The sequence below is a fragment of the Vicia villosa genome, unplaced genomic scaffold (assembly GCF_029867415.1).
Source record: "Vicia villosa cultivar HV-30 ecotype Madison, WI unplaced genomic scaffold, Vvil1.0 ctg.000731F_1_1, whole genome shotgun sequence".
Taxonomy (NCBI): domain Eukaryota; kingdom Viridiplantae; phylum Streptophyta; class Magnoliopsida; order Fabales; family Fabaceae; genus Vicia; species Vicia villosa.
The window spans coordinates 532,526-537,014 of record NW_026705327.1 but is presented as its reverse complement, the minus strand read 5'-3'; the positions used below and the strand labels follow the sequence as shown (position 1 = coordinate 537,014).

Sequence of the window (4,489 nt, the reverse complement as noted above, 5' to 3'; positions counted from 1 at the left end):
CCATAGGAGTCACCTTGACCTGAAAATACCCCTCCATTTCAAAGTGAGACTGAATGTTATAAGTGGACCCTGGAATCGATACAACACCAACATACGCCTTCATCAATCTGCTTCTGTCTTCACCTTTAGAAGAGTAACTGAGATTAGGTCGAGTTTCAGAGCGAACAATGGAACTGCCCGCCACACCTTCGTGCACCACCTTCGCATAAGTTCTAGTATCCCCTCCCTCTCTCCCCGCATAACCCCCAAAACCCACCGTCGCCTCCATCTTCTGAGAAACCCTCCCTCCGTGAACGACCTTTGACCCACCCGCCGTGACCGAATCGAACCGGGGACGCTCAAATCTGGGGAGGTTAGCGTGTATTTTCACCCCCATAATCATCACGTTATCGCAGCGAACCGCCAGCAACTTGCTATCCTCCGCCCCTTCAAACCTAACAAATCCAAATTTCCTGCCGAATCGATTCTTCCTTGGAGAGATTGCCACCTCCACAACCTTCCCAATACACGCGAAAAGCTCAAAGAACGACTTCGCCGAGAATGAATCAGGGAAGTTCGAGAAATACACAGAAGTCAACACCCCTTTCCGGTTGCCCACCATACCTCCACCCCACGGAAAAACATCCCACCTCGGATGCCCACCACGAACGGCCCTTCTCCTGACCGTCTCCCAACCACCGGCAGCCATGAACAAACCCCAAAACCCTTCCCTCTAGAGAGAGAAGAGAGAAAACATTGAAGAGAGAGAAAAAATTTACGCCATTGTTGTTGTATTTGTTGAAGAAGAAGCTTGATTTTGGTTCATAGGGTTTCACGAAGAAGTTTTGGTTCTTAGGGTTTCATCTTACAGCTCTCTAATTCTGATTGCGCCGCTTGCTTCACCGTCGCCGCCTCACAAATACGTAACTGCTCCGCTGAATAAGGAAGTTGTCGGAAAACCAAATACATGGTTTCTTTAAGTCCAAAAACATAAAAAAAATTACAATTAACAAAGACTTCAAGAGATGAAAACCATATATTCAAAGATATTCCAAGATGGAAAACCAAATTCATGTTCACAAAGATTAGAGGGGGAAATTTTCATCAGTACAGTCGTGTGTGAACCAATTAATTTCATAACCACATAATGTGTTAACAAAAACCAAATTAGATATAACAATGGAGAAAATGAATGAAATTCACGTTCACAAAGATTAGAGGGGAAAAAGTAAAGGACTGTGAGTGCCCTTGAATAGATATCTATTTAAGCTCTCTTTCAATAAGCTATTTTAGAGTTTTATTCTATTAAAAACAACTTAAACTTATGTCACGTTATTTCCAATTGTATCCAATTCCAAGTATTTAAAAAAGTGTGTAAAGTAGTATTATTGGAACTATTATGAACCAAGGAGATGTGTTTGACAAAATATACTCTTTCCAACAGATTTTGTCAAAAGAATATACATGCCATCTTTAGTACACTGGACAGATCCCTGATAGTTAAATTAAAAACAATTAGTAAACAACAAAAATAAAGGTATGACCACGTATATAAAAAGAAACTTGCAGGATGGCTAGAGAATTTTTCAATCTTTTTTATTAGAACAGTTGATAAGTAAATAGTGCCAGACTTTGTATAAAAATTTACCATTACATAAATATATGCTAGATCAAAAATACTGCTAGTATAAAAGCGAACTCCACTAATTCCCCCTAATTGCTAGAAAACCATTAGTCATCTTATGTAGCATGCCATGCATAATACATGGCATCTTACTACAGCGAAATAAGTTGAGCAGGCCAACTGCGTCTCCGGCCATAAGGAATTACACCAGCTGAATCCAACAGTACCGCTTTGATTTGCTCTAGATGAACATCTTGATCTTCTTTGCATTGCTGCAAGAGAAAGGAGGTTAGTTTTCATTTTCATACCTCAATCACAAGAAATAAACAACTTTGAACAATGGAAGCGATTTTCATTATTACGTGTATACCTTCCATGAGATAACAAAACCATTTTTTACCTCGGCTTTGAAAATGTCCATAGCAAACCCATTGAAACAACTTATAAAACCTTGCTGAATGTCTAATCACAGGATCCACATACAAATTTGCTATCTGTCAATATACACAATACTATTTCTAGTTTTAGGAATAAAAAGTCAGAAAGCTATGTGAATTTAAGCAAATATGCAAGTAAAAGGACAAGTTCCAGCACTGGACTAACAAACAACTTAACCTTGGCAGGCTGGCCATTAGGGCTTGGCAATGAGCTGGGAAATAGTTCTTCTTTGATATAGCTCGGCAACGAAGATGATTAGTCTTGAAATTGATAAATCTCAAAACAATGATAAACTTGCTCAGTTCAAGCTTGTGCTTATAACACCATAAAACACTATCTTGAGCATGTTTCTCCATAAGTGATCTCCATTTCACACTTTCTTCCTTACCTGCACAGACAACCTAAGAAATTTAGTGAATATAAATATGATCTCCATTTCACACTCAAAGGATCCAGACCATGATGTAAACTCTTAATGGCTTATTACTGCATATAAATATGATGGATATAAGCTTTCTTATAAACTTAAAACTACACTGTCATAGAACGTTTCATCTTTGTATATAGTACTATAATAACACTAATTATTGGATCTTTCTCAAGAGAATTTCAAAATTGTTCAAAACTCTAAAACTAATAGCCAATTAACCTGAAAGTAAAAGTTCATGGTCTTTTGCATCCTTATGGCTGGGAAGATGACATGATCAACATCTGTTAGACATATTTGTTCTATACATATGTGAAAGGAGAAAACAGTTAGATGGCAACTTGCATTCGATTTACAACCCATATCAGGTTCTTTTTGCACATTTTTAGTGAAAAACCAAAGACATCCCCAAGAAATCCAATAGTCTTAACATGATAAAGTTTAGTTTCCTGTTATCAAAACAAATAATTAAAATAAATACCAGTGACACAAGAATATCCAAAGATGGAAAATTACCGGCTTCTCCCGACCACCAACTCCGGATTCATACCGCACATAGGGAACAAAGTTCCTTTGGGAATAGTTATAACAACATCAACAAACCTGTAAAATTTACTCAAATGACTAAGAAAATGCCCATATACAAAAGCCTATAATATCAATAAGCCACAATGAAAAAGCTAAATACAAACCTACAAACCTAATGTGGCAAAAGATATGTTTAAATTTTATGTGACTAATATACCTTTATGCCTTAACAACTCAACTTTGTTACTAACTTTAGTTTGTTTCGCTACAGAATGATGTTTAGCTTTCTCCACCCAGCTCTTGTCATGATACTTCAAGCTTGGTTGACTATCATCTTTATTTCTATCTTTTTCATGGCGGAAATCATTCCCCTTCTTCTCAGTGGCTGCAACTGGTGTATTATCATCTTTCTGTGCATTATCAGCTTTCTATCTTTCTTGCAGTCATTGGTGTAGCAGATGCAGACGCCTTATTTCCTTCTCTTAAAGATACATTTTATTAAGAAACGTGAAAAATATACTCAAATGATTCATATCTCAAAATCATTCAAATTTCAAACCATAATCATTCATACCTAACAAACCCTAAAATAATAATAGTTTAAGAGACAAATAAAGTACATTAAAGTTTTGTGATAATAAACCCTGAAATGGAAAACCAGAAGAAATTGAAAATCTTACCCCTGTAACAGTTAATAGACCATGAATCTACGAGTCCCGTCGCCAGAATCGGATATACCCTGCCGAAATCGCATCATTACTGCCATTGAAGATGTATTTACCTTTGACAAGACTGGAAGTACGTCGAGCTTGCCAAGCTTGATGAAGGGAGTGCGGAGGTTACCGGATCTGACGAGAGAGATGAACAATGATGAAGGGAAAAGTATTCGTTTTGCTAGGGTTGTGGGAGAACAAAAGAGACGAGAAGAGAGGAAGAGAGAGACAAGTATACGACTTTCAAAACTAAAAGTGAAGTATAAATTTGGGAAATGAAAGAGTGTAGAAGACAATGTAATTGTTCTTTGGTTTTTAAAGATAGGAGGGAAAACCTAATGGATCTTAAGAAGCATCCAATAGAGATATGAAAAAGATGCGCCACTTGGACGAATGGATAAATGTGATTGGTTGGAATAAAACTTTGATTTAGCAAATTACTAAAAAGGGCATTTTTAAGGGCAATTTTATTTTGCATTAAGGGTGTTTTAGGGTGTTTAGTGGTATGTCTTATTATTAGTTAGGTAGTTAATGTCCAAGTTGCTTCCCTGCTTGTTGGAATCTCAGTTGGTTAAGATTTATGTTGTGGGTCTTCCTCACCACATATAGCTCTCCTGAGTTTGATGATCATACTAAGGTGGTGATTAATGTTCTAGCATATATATTTGGGGATCCCGACCGAGGGATAAGCAAGACACTGTCTGTCTTGAGTATTGCATCATTTGCATTGCTCGAATCCCTAAAGTAAGGCAAAAATGCACCACTCTTGTACGCCTTTGT

The 4,489-nt window shown here is 37.3% G+C and overlaps 1 long non-coding RNA gene across 10 annotated transcripts; it reads right to left on the bottom strand.

Moving 5' to 3' along the window:
- Positions 1 to 953: 953 nt before the first annotated feature.
- Positions 954 to 4,017, bottom strand: LOC131630737 (uncharacterized). 10 transcript variants are annotated; one of them, XR_009292455.1, is made up of 4 exons: positions 2,691 to 4,017; positions 2,219 to 2,429; positions 1,974 to 2,097; positions 954 to 1,875 (listed from the first exon to the last, which is right to left on the bottom strand). It is a non-coding gene; the product is annotated as an uncharacterized LOC131630737 (long non-coding RNA). The 10 variants fall into 10 exon arrangements; XR_009292453.1 differs by having other exon boundaries at positions 2,004 to 2,097; XR_009292452.1 differs by having other exon boundaries at positions 1,974 to 2,429.
- Between the last annotated feature and the right edge of the window lie 472 nt (positions 4,018 to 4,489).